General features: G+C 40.1%; 1 protein-coding gene across 1 annotated transcript in view; it reads left to right on the top strand.

The window, feature by feature from the left end:
• The first annotated feature begins 2,459 nt into the window (after nt 1-2,459).
• The window catches only part of syt12 (synaptotagmin XII), a 32,767-nt gene continuing 20,253 nt past the window's right edge, over nt 2,460-14,973 (top strand). Inside the window, exon 1 of the mRNA XM_042496318.1 lies at nt 2,460-2,945. The gene's annotated coding sequence lies outside the window, so the exon portion shown is untranslated. The remainder of the gene's footprint in view (nt 2,946-14,973) is intronic.

Below are 14,973 nucleotides of genomic sequence, written 5' to 3'. Positions count from 1 at the left end.
CTGTCCCTCATCTGCAGAATTGGGAAAAAAAATTTACTGTTGCAAAATGTTGTTTGACTGATCAGAGGGATAAAACTTTTGATATTTACTATGTCCATTTCCAATGTAGGTGTTGTGCATCTCTTCCAAAGGAATTGTACTGCATTACATTGTGGTGGCTGTTTCCTGTTTGCAGTAATCCTCATATTTCTCACTTTGGATCTAGAGTGATGCTTCAGTAAGTTTATTACCTTTATTATGAGCCATTGAACAATAATCTGGTTGAATGAGGTCAAAGCAGGTTAAACTTCAGGTCAGGGGTCACTGCAGTCAGGCTGTGATCTTCAGCAGGCAGCAAAGAACTAGTAACATCTGTTAGTTAACCCTTTAAAACCTGGTTCAACATTAGTTTTCTTGTGCTGCTTTTAGATGCCTCTCACAAACCATTAAAGCCTTTGAAACCTGAGCAAATTGGTTTAATATCTTTCAAAATCATGGGGGAAAAGGAAATGACCAACCTGGCAAGAAATATCCCACAAATTGCAAAATTTTAGTGAAAGGTAATGAGAAAAATAACCTGAAAATTATTTTTTAAAAAGGTGAGAACTTGGGATTATCAAAAACTAGGGGAAAATGTCCAGAAACAATGTTTATAATCATTATAATTTTATTTATTTAAAATTATGTTACAGGAGAAAAATACATATTGTCATTTTTTTTTAATTTTCTGCACTTTGGGGTCATTTTATTGTTTGTTTTTGACTTTTATTTATTTATTTATTTACGTAATTTCAGTTAATTTTCTTGTTACTTTTTTTTTTTACTAATTTCCACCATGTTTTGTTAAGTTGCCCTCTCCCCGTGTTTGAAGAAATCAAACCAATATGCTTAGGTCCAAAGGGTTAAAATAAAGATAACCTGATGGGATATTGTCCTTTGCGTTGGTGTAGATTTTATTGGGGAAGTCTATGCCTATTCCAATAAAAACATGAAAGTACCAGCGGAATTTATTTCGACACAAATAAACACGTTCACATCATAAATGTATGCAAAAAAGGCAAACAAATGGTGCATAAAAATTCACCAGACTGCAGGAAAAAATCTTTGATGCTCAAAATGTATTGGCAAAGGAGCCCTAAACCCCTCGTTTCTCATGTGTGGGTCCCCGAATGTTGAAACAAACCTCCACCAGTATTCATCAAACTTCAGCATCAGTGTTAGTTTTCATTTACATTTCTTTCAATGATGATTGTTCCAGCTGATCTAATGAAAGTGGAAATGTATGTTAAAGATACAATAAATCTTCAAGATAGAGTAATATTAGCAGGTTGAGGTTAGGATGACTGTAAAGTGGAGTGTTTCCTGTTACTGTAACCAACTACCGTAAAAATACAGCCAACAGTAATGTACCGTTTTTTCCAAATACAGTAAGAAACTGTAAATCTTCCTGTGTTTTGAAGCCAACATTACTGCTATACACCTCAAATTCTACTGTAGAATAGTGTGATGAATTTAACAGTAACACACAGTTGAGGTAGTGTACTGCATTGACACTAAAATAATGGCAGGATGCTGGCAACTACAGCTGCCAGTAGTTAACGGTGAATTTATTTAGTTAGTTACAGAGAGCTTCTCATCATTCATGAAAATGTTAACCTGGCATCATATTACATTCAAACACTTTATCTACAAAACTGTATTTTTCCAAACTGCCTCATAAAATGCACAATAAAAATATGTCCTTCAACTGTTGGATAGAGTGAAATAATGTAATGAATTACCCAAGTAAAATAAAGGAATTTCCTACTTGGATTATAGCCAGTGGCATTAATAATGGGTAAAAAATCATTTACTTATGCTTTAAATATCAGTAATAATTAATAATGTTTTGATTGCCAAATTGGGAATTTCCTTTGAGTGTAGTGATCCATAAATCAATAATTTAAGATTTACTGACACCAATAAACCCTTCATTTTAAAAAAGTGTTTTATTAGAAAGAGGCCCCTCAAATTTCCACTTAACCCTTTACTGACTGTAGTTGTGCACTGCATGGCGTTTGGGTGAGGAGCAGTTTACCTTTAATTTGCTTGTTTGGGGATTACCACTTTGAGAGGACTGATAGAGATGAGCGTTTTGCTATCACTGGTGTCATCACTGCACCCTGCCCACCTCCAGTGTAGACAGTTATGTAATTTCACACTGAATCATCCCTAACAGCTGACATGATGATTAAGAGGGGAGGAGGAGGAGGTTTGATCTTGGGAAAAAATTTGGGGTTAGGAGGGTTTTGTGGTCATGACTGTGAAGAGAGATGATGGGGAAGAAAAGTTTGGGTGTCCCTGAAATACACACACCTCCCCTTCCAGTCCCCCCCCTTCATGCACCCATTGCGTAACAGGCTGTGTGTGTGTGTGTGTGTGTGTGTGTGTGTGTGTGTGTGTGTGTGCGTGTGTGCAGCAGGCAGGTCCTCCTTAGTGCTGACTGCTGCTGCTGCTGTTGGAGCCTTGGAGGAGGAGGCGGTGGTCGTGTTATTGAGCGGCCCGGCGGTGGAAGTTGCGCTGCAGGGGTGGGACTTTGTTTCTGCAGTCGGTCGGTCGAGGGTGAGCTGCGGCTCACACAGAAATGCCTCTGGCACCAGCTTCTCACAGTCCAGCGAGCTGCAGCGCAAACACACGGACACCTCCGAGTGGAAGATAAATCCTCCTCCTCCTCTTCATCATCCTTCTTGCTCCTCACACTCCTCCCCATCTTCCGGGAGGAGTGTGTGTGTGAGTGTGTGCGTGAACGCCGTGTTTCCTCCCCTCCTCCAGCCCCCGGGATACATAGACCGGACCGGCACCGGTGTCATTGGATGGAGAGAGGCTCCTGAAGAAGGGAGAGCGGTGGAGTTGGTCTACCCCCCCTCCTCCTCCTCCTCCTCCTCCTCCTCCTCCTTCTTCCCTACTGCACCAAAAGAAAACTCCTGGTAAGAAATGCGTGCTCACTCAGGCCATTTGGCCCCATAGACCACCTGCTATAAGCCGCTGTGCTCCTGCACTCCTCCGTGCACAACACGCATCATGGCGAGACTTGGGACTTGCATGCGTCTTTTTCTCCTCCTCTGCCTCTTTATTGACAGTGAAAGGGTTCATTTAAAGCGTGAAGCATTAGCGAGTGAATGTATCTCAGCAGACGGGATAGCAGGCTTTTTCTGCCACGACGTTTTTCCCCCCTGACTCTAATCATTTCTCTTTTAGTCGACCCAAATATTGATCCGCATCGCAAGTCGACCTGAACTAGGAGAGGGTTACTGGCTGTGGGAGTAAAGTGATGCTCACGGCAGCCTCTTGTAGCTACAGGGGTTAAAGGAGGGATAACAAATGGCACCCAGAGCAGCAGGAACTGTCCGTTTAGCACCACTCTGCTCAACTCCAACTGCAAACTGTGGTGAAAAAAGAACTTAATGCAGGTTTGATTGGCAGCTTTGGGGATGTGGTGTGAAATGAGGACAATGAAAATGAAGGATCACACAGTGTTTTGTTTGCAGGATCGACTTCACTCAGTTTTTTAGAGCTGCTATTAATCTTTATGCCTTGGATACTTAATAAAACCATTGCGACACCGGGTATCCTTCTAGTCCAGGGTCTAAATGTAGCATACTGCACAGTGTAAAGTCCTTCAGGGCAAATCTGTAAATCTCTGCAAATCTTTGCTGAATATATTCTGCTCAAAAAACACCCCAAAACAAACATTCAATGTTTAATTTGATCCTAACACAGATAGCTGTGACAGAATTTAACACTTTGAAACCTGGAGCAACAAAACTTCTTGTGCTGCTTTCAGATGCCTTTCATGAGTATTCAAACCCTAAAACTCTGAGCAAATGGGGAGATTTATTTCCAGAACACGGGATAAAAAGCAATGAGCAACTTGACAAGAAATGTTCCACAAATTGCAAGAAATTAGTAGATTTAGGAAGTTATTTTTTAAAAACTGGGAGATAATGTCTAACAGGAAAAAGAAAATAGCAGAAAAACAATATTTATAGTTATCATGATAAATTATTCAAACTTTTGAGTTCTTTTCCAGTTCATTACCTTGTTTTTTTTTAAACTTTTTTTTCTTCTTCTAATTTTCAGGTAATTTTCTTGTACTTTAGACTAATCTTTTGTTAATTTCTCTGCCAATTTGCTCAGGTTTCCGAGGCTTAAATATACTACAGTGATGATTGTTCTGATTGTTAACTATGTGAAATCAAACATTGTTTTTTAACCCAGGGTTTACGAACCCAAAACAACTTATTTGTTGTCTTTTAGTGGCATTATTATGCTTTTATTATCAGGTTGGCAAGGGAAAGATGACAGGAAATAAGAAGCAGGGGGTGACATGCAACAAAGATGCCTACCCTTGCCAGAATGGGCAGGAGGTTGTCGTTAATTACTGTGGTTTAACCATCTAAATTTTGGTATAATTTAGAAATATTGTGTCATTAAAGAATTACTGGCCTCTAAAAACTATTTTAATGAAATAATCTGAAAAGGCTCAGGTTAAATAGGTTGCAGCTCAGGCATTATGCAACCTGTGACAAGGAGTCTCAAGCAGCCATTGCATTGCTCTCAAGGATCAAAAGCCCTAAAAGGTTGGGACCCTGTCCCACTGATCCTTGGTTTTAAAACATTTTTGACAAGAAGACTAACTCAACCGCAGAATAAATGTTGGCATTGTACATTTTTGCAAACCACAAATATATTTTTACATTACATTACATGTGTATGTTATATGGTAGTGACTACATAAAAACATATCATTTCAACAATGCTGTGGTTAATGTGCGGTTAGATTTAGACACAAACAACACTTGGTTATGGCTGTAAATTGATTATATTTTGGGCCTAAAATACCTGATTTTGCTGGTACTATCCAAACAGAACAGCAGCAATGTCAAGTTAAAAAAAAACAACCGCTTAGCAAAACACTTTGCTAAAAAACACCCATGTTTGGTCGCTGAAAAGCCACTGGAAATGCATCAATAGCATGCCAAAAAAAATAACCTTTTGTTTTATTTTGTTAAAATTGTTGGTCATCAACTGTTGTCTGCAACTTGGCAGCCATCTTGCTTAGGTGACACACCATCCATGCTTTTGAAATGTTGCTATGTATGAAATGTTCAAATCTTGCTTGTTTTGCCAAAATATAAAATGCCAACATTTTCTGCTGGTAACTGAGCTGAGTGGACAGCTGAGACACATTCATATCTCTATCGTCTATAATACATCTCTTGTGTTCAGACTTTGTCACTTAGGATGGGCATTCACTGTATGACTTTAGAAATTTTGTTGTTGATTCCAACTCATACTGTTTGAGCAAATCGTCTGCGATGTAAAGCCAAAGCTCACGATTAATGTGCTCACACTGTGATGATCGAGCCCAGACCTGACAGCTCACACTGCACGCGTATAAACGGCCCGACCTGGCTGTTGACAATTGTCAATAAAGATTAGTTTGAAAGCTCCGCGGTAGATATTAGCAACAATGCTAACAAGGCAGCAGCTTGCTGTCTTGATAGTCTGTGCAACCCTGTGTGCCTAAACTCTCTGTAATACATCCACGGCCGAAGCCTGCAAGAAAGACAGAGGCGCATAGGGACTCGCAGATGGTCTGCAGGACGTGGACAGGATGGCTTGTCCATTTTGCAGAGAGAATTGGAGGTAAGCTAGCTACTTAAACTGGTGTTAACCTCATAGCTAACGTTACCTTCGCTAACGTTTCATGTTGCTGCGTTGCTACCAGCCAGAAACTACACTTCCTTCGTTATAACTTCGTGTTGCTAATGTTAGTTTGACTCGGGGACATCCAGTGTCCTGTTGCCATGGCGTTTTTAGACGCTCTGTTTGCGATTTCGCGCAGGCGTAGTGAGGAAAAAAAAAAGCGACGTTGGTGAATGGACTTGTGGCTCTGCTTTAACTTTGCCAGAAAATGTGTCGGTTTACTAAAATTTCTGAATGGTGGCTCAGTTGGTAGAGCGGGCGCCCACTGTGTAGGAACTGTGGTCCGACTGCAGCGGGTTTGAGTCTGACTGTGACCTTTTGCTGCATGTCCTCCCCTCTGTCTCATCAAACAAGGGCTAATTTGTTGTTAAGTGGGCAAATTATTGAGCATTGGTCACTAAAACAACTTCCACATCTTGTACTCATGGACATATTTACCTGGTTATGTCCTGTCCTTGTCAGGGACACATCAGGACACATTAAAAGTAACACTATGAAGACATGTGGTCAAATGCATCCCAGAGTAATGGGGTTGTAATGTAACTTAGTGATCGTTCACTTGTATCCAGCACTGTTCACTTGCGATCTGATCCACCGAGACTCATTTTAAAACCAAGTGTAAACACTGTCAGAATAAAGATGCTTACATGGGTTTTGAATGTTGCTTTCGTTATTCTTATAAAGTGATGCAGATATTTGCACCTGTTTATAACTGAATGTTTTCTGGTTGGTGTCTGTCTTTGAGGCTTTCAGAGGGTTTCGATTGGTTGAATGTCTGTGGCTTTTGGAGCGAGTTGTAGTTGTATTTACTGGAACTAACGTTGACTGATTGTCCTTCTTTCTGGCTTTGTAGATGTCCTGTTTCCCCCTGAAGCCACCTGTACTGATTACTTTCTACCTCTTGGCTTCCTTTCTGTGTTCAATCTCAGAAATTAAATGTTGCATACTGATTATGTGGAAAACTTTTGGCATCAGTTAACAGTTTAAAGTTACGTGGGAGTAAAATGCCTGTCTCTCAAAGCTGTGATTTTAAAACGAAGCAAATTCAGAAACCAAAATCAGTCATTTTAACATGATCTCAATGCGCTGGCTCTTCCAGTGTATTTCCTGCAGCTTTCTAACGATGCTGGAGGTCTTTGCGAAGTGGCTTGGCAGTCGAGGTAAAATATTGTTCTGTGTGTGTGTGTGTGTGTGTGTGTGTGTCACTGGGACTCTCTCCTCCTCCTCCTCGCTGTGCTGAAATACGACCAGCTCAGAATTCAATTCCTCCACCAGCACTCGCAATCATCTCTGCCATTCGTTCGCTCTCTGTCATGGGTTTCCCCCTGTTTCTACAGACACCCACACACATACACACACACACACTTGCAGCCCTAACACTCCACCTTCTCCCTTCCTGTGTCCCCGTTGAACTCCTCGGAAGAAAAGTGTTATTACATTAAGAAAACTGAGAGCACTTAGATGAACCTGGGAGACTTGTGGCTCTGTAAGTCTACTGTAACACCTTTAGGGCCCTCTGCCATTATCAAAATGGTTCTTTCCAAAGATCGAGTGCTGGCTCACACCTTAATGTATCGCTGCTAATATTTCCAGAATAGATGGTATTATGGATTGCCTCATTTTAAGGTGAATGCCTGTGGTCAGAGCAGTTTGCTGCCAAATGTTGCTACAGCTCACTTCTCCTGGAGATGCCTTGAAATGCAGCAGGCTGGAGAGGGTATCGTAAAAGAAAGTATCGTAAGATGAATCACATTTATGAGATTGAGACTGCTAAAGGTTATCGGGTATTAAAGGAAAACTTCATCTGGCAAAATGATAATTTGTATATCAGTTACTCACCACGTGTGACCTTGACTTTGTGAAGAAAACTTGTTTTTCTTGCATACCTCCGCAGGGAACGGCAAATCCAAAAAGAGGTCTATATTTAACAACAGGAAATCTTTTTCAAAACATCAAAACTCTCACGCAACTCTTGGTATATAATCCGAATCTTCTTTATCCAGTCTTATGCACATTACTTCACAATCAGGTACGTTTTCACTGCAAGATCATTCCTGGACATGCTTAGGGCGCGCTCGTAGGCGAAAGTGTTTTATGTTGCAACTTTTTTTTAGCGAAAATGCATGTGATTGGGAAGTACTGAGCATGTGACTGCATAAATGAAACTTGGATCATACTGCAGTTGTGTGAGTTGTTTGTCTGTGTATGTTCTGATATAGTTTTGCTGTTGTCAAACATGGTTCCCAATGGCATCTATTCATAAGGAATGTTTGTCTTTTTGGTTTCTTCGTTCAGTGTGGAGACATGCGGGAAAACGTTTTCTTCACAATCGAGTAATTCAGGGTGAGTAACTGATATAGTAATGGTCATTTTGCTGGTGGAGTATTCCTTTTAACAGTGTTGTTTGTACCACTTTTCATTTGTATTTGCATAAGCATTAAGGCCCAAATTAAGGGTAAACAGCTTCCCTGGGTCTGTCTGTCCCTCCACACTTTGTTTCACCACTGTTCCAGCACAGTGGACAGGTCTGCCTGAACATATCATTATTGTGCACTAAGAGGAAAAAAAAACACTATGGTTTGTTTGTATTTCTTTAAACTAATCACAGTCGTCTTGGGAGGCGCTAAACCCAGGACGAGCGACAATGTGCCATTGGGAAATGTCAAGAAATAGCAGGAGGGGAGAAAAATTTCATCATCATCATTTTCAGACATGCTGAATCTTGTTGTTTAATCCTTGCAAAATCCAGTATGTAAAAATGACAATATATAGTTTTATAGAGGGTTAAGTGCTGGGCTGTTTCTTGGCTGGGAGCAGTTTCCAGCCATTTGTGGTGTAATTAGTGAGTTTGAGAGGTGCTGTTGGGCATATTATGTTACCTTTGTCAGACTATCTGTTTCCTCTCGTAATAATACGCTACAGTAAGCTAACTCACAGCTGGCTCCAGTTACATATTTATTGTATACAAGAGTGGTATCAATCCTCTCATTAGTAGTTTCCAAAATGTCCTTTCACTTTTGTAAATGAACAAAACCCGTTGCACATTCTTACAGCTCATTTCATATGGATGAAAATACACGAAAATGAAAGTCAAACTGACTTTTACCTACTAACATTGTCTGAGTAATTTAACTGGTGCAGTATCTGTGTGGGCAGGCATTAATAATAGTTTGTAATATCACTTCAGTTCCAACAGCTACACTACAGCAGTTAACCAGCTGGAGGGCTGACGTCGTTAGCAGATATTAAATCGCCTCTGTCCCATCTGTGATTTCAAAGTCAAATTTAAACTAGGATGCAGAGAAGAAGCATAAAAAAACTATGTTACTGTCCAAATACCTTTGGATCTGACTGCAGTTACCCAATAGTTAATCAATAAGCTTGGGCTTGGCTTCAAATCTGCTCTTCCCCACTTTGGAGAATTTAAGCTTCCGCCCACCTTCACATTACTGAGAGTGAATCAACCTGTTTCCAAAACATTAAGTTGGGTCTGACAGACGTTTTTGTAACACTAAGTGCTTTCCCTGTCCTGTATTAGCCTAATTGTGAGGTTGTTAATCTGATAAGTAGTAGGTGTAATGAGTTCATGGGTTCAGCCTTGAACACAGAGTTAGAGACTTCATGATTGCAAAAGTGATGAAAAATCAGTGGCATGAGGAAAAGTCTATCCAAGTGTGGAAATAAATAGGAAACACAGCAATTTCTGTAATTACCTCGCTGACAGTGGTTGTAGTTGAATGCATCCACGTGTGTCAAACCATGATCAAGCTGATTCTAAAACTTAACATACTTTGTCATAATTTTTCAGGATAAAATAAGGGGAAAAAAACATGATTTTGACTAATTATTCTGCAGTTAATTCAACCAAACAAGCAGTCTGTCTCTGTTTGTCTGGTTCAATTGTGTTTATAAAGTTTTATCCCCTCTGTATATTAGCCTTTTCAACATTCTGATGTTTAATGTGGTTCAGAGTGAAGTCAGCAGCCTTTTTCTCGTATTTATTCTCGTATTTTTCCATTTTTCTCATATAATCCTTTTTCTCCGCAAAGAAGGAGAGAAAATATTTACCCGCCAGATTTTTTGGAGACAGATTAAATTCCAGTTGTGTGAGTTGTTTAAGTAGCTCTCGACTGAATAATCAAAGTAGACGGAGCTCAAACAGCTCTTTGCTTGCTGCTACACTCAAAGACGCCTTTACCATTGATTCCATTTGGAGTTAAACAAATTTGCAAACATCTTGTTTAACAATGTTAAGTCGAACATCTTTGTTAGTCTCACAGTTATGTCTGCAAGATTTATAAGAATTAATCATACAAATGAAAGTTTAAGATATTTTGATGGTCAAAAATGATCTTTTTGTTCGTTTATCCCAGGCTGATCTGTACACTAAATCTGATGGAGAGCTAAACATATGTTTCAGTGACGTCCAATCAATACACATTTAAACAACCTCCTTTGCTCAAGTCAGCATTTGTATTGTTAGCCACGTTAGTTCCTTGGTTCAAGTGATCACATTGTTCAAGACATTCATGGCACCAAGTGGATGAGTGCTGCTGATTTTGGTGATCTTGGACTTCTCTTCTAGGCCACCATAAGGCAGCATATCCTCATACAACAGTTTGTGCAATATCCTGTGAATCAGAGCCCAGTGAATGATGCCACATTCTTCACGTCAAGACAGAGGTTAGGTTTAGGCAAATAGATTTATGTAGGTTAGGTTTAGGAAAAGAAACATGGCGATGATCCACCTCAAAATGACCAAACTAGCAGAAAGTCCAGTATTTTGTGACTTATTCACTGCCCCAACCTGCCTCTTTATTTTAGCTCTTCCTTCTTTTTATTGCGTCAGTGCACTTATAACATGACCTCGGCCTACCCAAATACATAGGTTATACATGAATCACTGGCTCATGATTATATGTGATATGTGCGAAGTTTGTTGCATTAGTTTTCAGAGACAAATGTACAAACAGAGCACGAGAACATTCTGCATATAGTTGACATTTTTGGTTAATTAAGTGAAATATCTTGACAGCAGTTGAATGGATTGTCCTGAAATGTGTGTCTCCTGAAGATCAGTTGTATAACTTTGCTGATCTCTGATCTTAACTTTTATTTAAGGGCCATAATGTGCTCAACATTTCAGTTTGTTGACAGTGATTTGTTACTCAAGAAAATGTATTTATTAATCATTACTCCAACAACAATTTTTGTTCCATCTCTTATTCTTATTCTTCAACAAGGTAGCACGTTGGAAAAAGTGATAATAGAGCTGGTAGCTGTCTGTAGACTCTCGGACTTGTTTAAACATCCTTTGGAGCGACTTTACCGTAACTGTGATTTCAGTACCTTCTCCACACTTTTATCAGTCTTTAGATTTGAAGCATCCTTGCCAGAGAATATATGAGTTCAGGGTTTGTTGTCTGAACTCTGAGTGATTGAGCTGATTGGCTGTAGCATGCAGGTTCTTCCTGCCTCAGCTGGCGCCGCTGCTGACATATAAAAGTCGGCGCCAGCCGGTGCAATGCTACTTTTACTTAACCATGCACCAAATGAGCTGTCTAAACCAGAAAGTCAGTGTAGCTGGCATGGAAGCAGGCAGATATGTGAGGAGGCAGGACAGAGGGAGAGACTGCTGTGCAGTGTTATATCTGGCCGTTTCACAGAGTGCGGCAGCGAGGCAGTTAATTTGATTATGAGTCATTTGGCGAGATTAAAAGCAAAGTTGATTGATCAGTTGTTGGGAGAGCGAGCTGACGGGTCTGTGATCCCTCCCCCTCCTCCCCCTTCCTCTCTTCCCAGCTGCTCTCTGTTTCTTATTACTTTTTCAACACAGACTCTCATCTTGTTTTATTTTCACCAATCACTTCTTTCTATTATCTCATCCTTTTCTTGCTTCTCTCCTTATCTAACCTCTACACTCCTCAATTTCTCTCCTCTTTATTGCTCTGTGTGTGTATGTGTGTGTGTGTGTGTGTGTGCAAACATAAATCTGTGTGTCTGCTGTTATTGATCGGACCTGTTTTAACATTCAGCTTCAATAAAGGGAATTTCTTGTTTTCTTTTTTCCTAGCTGTTAGGAGCAAATGGTGGCAGCTATGGCACATTTACATTCAGTGTCGGATCTGAGCAGGTGCTTTGGGTTTGTTGTTTCTGTCTGAGCTGCTTTATGTTCGGATAGAGACACTTGCTGGTGGTGTCTGTTTCCTCCCTAGTCGCAGTGGTTTTTATTGCCAACAAGAACTGTAATTCTGATTACAGGACAAAATATATAATAATAAATAATAAATATAAAATTACGCCAGAGAGCGAATTTGGCCTAACTTCCCTCTGTGTACTGAAGGCTGTTGGAAGATGCAAGCATGAAGGATGACTGCTACTGAAGTTCAGGAACTACTAAGAAATCGCCAGTGCCAACACTAAAGTGTAGTAGACTTTAAAAAAGATGGACCTGTAAAGCCAGTTCACAGTGTTGTACCAATAGAAATCATGTGGTGTGTCTTGTCTTGCAAGGGGAACATCTTTCACTCAGCTATAGAGGTCATAAGGTACACCCAAAAATAGAAAGTAAGTGGAGAGAGGATCTACATATAGAATTTTCATTTTTTTAGCTTTTTCTTGAGTTTTCTTTAACAGTCTTTTCAAATAGATGGGAGTTTGCTCAGTTGGTGTGGATGACACCATTAACTCATTGAGTGCCAGCGCTATTATATGATGGAAAGTGGCTTGTGCCAGCTTTTCTGGCCATTTTAAGTCGTCTTTCAAGACCCACAGAATATTTAATATAATATTATTATATTATAATAATATTTCAGACTTCTGAAACACAGAATAGCTCAAATGAAAGAAGAAACTCTCCTTTTCGTCATGGAAAAAACGTTTGTTTGCACCTTGTTCCGTTCTTGATTTATCTGAAGTTGAATAGAGGCTGGTTTCATCAAAAATACCACTTTCTTTCTAGAAAGCTGAGAAAATGCATTTTTGTGAAAGGGAGTCTGTCAAGCAAAACAGTGATTTGAATGTTATAGTTTTGCCTTCAATGACATAAAAGACATCTGAAAATTGTATTACAAATGTGTGTAAATGTGTAAATATGCAAAGTACAGCACAATGCAACAAATCATGGCCCCAGTTCAGAGAGAGAAAACCCACAAGATAGAACCGGAGTCCTATTCCATTATTCCTACCTGCAGTATTCGGGCGGCCGGGCCTGCTCACTCTCAACACTCTCATTTTTTCAAAGTAAACGCTTCGGACCCCGCAGGACACACAGTCAAGAGCATAGGGAGGGGGGGAGACCGAGATCCATGAGAGTTTCTTCCAGCGTCCGCTGGCGAAACTGGCCACTTGACCCTCTCCGTTTTTTGGGAGCCATTTCATGCCGATATTGAATTGATGTAGCTTCGTTGCTGTAGTTTCGAATCACCTCCGTACAGATTGCTCTGCTTTCTGATCCTGTCTACTCATTCATGTTTTGATCTGCCGTCTTTTGTACTACAACTTACACACAGGTAGCGTGAGAGTGCCTCCTTGTGTCAGCCGCCAAAAACACACTTTGACGTATAAATACGTCAATGGCACTCAAGCGTTGGCTTTTAAATGACGTATATATATGTCAATGGCACTCAATGTGTTAAGTGGGCCTTGAGTTAGATGAAGAAAGTTTTAGATGCTAGAGCGTTCATTAGGAGCACTATTGGAATATCTTTACCATTCAGTAATATATAGCACCACACCGTCAGAGCGCAGGGCATACTGTTGTCACAGATGGAGCAGCAGAACACCAGGCACAGTGAAAAGTGAAACAAAACTGTTTAGTTTACTTTCACTACCTCTGCAGCAGCTGATTAATTATCCATGTTGTGATTAAAACTTCTGCGGAGGGATAGAAATGAAGCATGATGATTTTACGTGTGCTGTGTTCATGTACCTGCAAAAAGGTGAACTGCGGTCACACCGAGCTGTGCTGATCAAATATGAATCAGGATTCTGTGACTAAATAGTTGACTGATGTACCCAGCAACTATTACCACAGTGAAAAAGCAACGTATTAATGCAGTTTGGTGGTTAACTTGCGTCGATGATATCTTCACTGCAGTAGCGTTGCATGGCTGTAGTATTGTGAAAATGCAATTATTGTCACAGCTCTACTTAACACTAATGCAAGCAACATCTACTGGGGAAGCACATAAACAATAAAACTGCCCAAACTTGCTGCTATATTAAAAGACATCATACCAGTTACATCAGTCTAAAGTTATGTAAACACATCCTATAGAGTTTCAAGGAAGAACTAAATTTTCAATGTTTTCCTAACAACTAAAGGCACATTATCTAAAATATTGACCTGACTTTACACCCCATGAGGCAGGGGAAAGATCTTTGTATTGTTTTGGCATTCCAGTGTTGATAATCATGCATTATTGTTAAATCTGACTTTTCCCTTTTTGTTGATTTTTTTCCCTTTGACAGGCTCATTACTGTTCTGGAAAATTGTATTTCGCAAATTTCAAAGGCTCTATTCCATTTCATTATTCACATGCCATTTAACGCTCATCGCAGCCTGTTTTGCAAGCTGACATTGTGACAAGATATTCATTTCATGCATATCTCGGTAATTAAAACATCCTCCGCACAACTGCTCTCTGTGTGCAGTGGAGGAAGACGGTCGTTTTAGGCTTTATGAGGAATGTTATCAGACACAGAATCCCCTGCAGCAGCGGTGAGGTAAATCTAAAGAAGCAAGAGAGTGGAGATCATGTGGGCATGAAGATGACACGTCTGTGGGAAAGCTTTTACGCAAATGTTCACCTTACCCTTCACAGCCATGTGTTAACGAGCTGTCAGCCTCAGGAAATCTAAAGGAGAAAATATGACACACCTGACAACTGCTGATATGGAAATAAGACATCGTGGTTCAGATCGAGACTCGCATACTTCTTGCTCCTGTTCTTTGGGTTTCAGCTTAATCATTGCAATAAAAAAAAGTAACTCTGTAATGTAAAAAATTTAACATGCTCCTCATTATTGTTCCTTCTCCCTAATGTTAGCATCGGCTTGTCTGTTTTTCTTTTTCTCTCTGTCTCAGTTTATTACACAAACTATTTTCAGCCTCATACCATCTTCCTTCTGCTTAGATTGTATCTGTTAGATGGTGACAGGGGAATGGGAAAGAGAGGGGGGATAGCAAGCAGCAAAGGTCACCAGCAGATTATGTTCTTCTCTGTCAAAGGCAGTGTGCTGGGG

The sequence above is a fragment of the Plectropomus leopardus genome, chromosome 11 (genome assembly GCF_008729295.1).
Source record: "Plectropomus leopardus isolate mb chromosome 11, YSFRI_Pleo_2.0, whole genome shotgun sequence".
Lineage (NCBI taxonomy): Eukaryota > Metazoa > Chordata > Actinopteri > Perciformes > Serranidae > Plectropomus > Plectropomus leopardus.
This window is presented reverse-complemented; position numbering and strand designations above follow the sequence as displayed.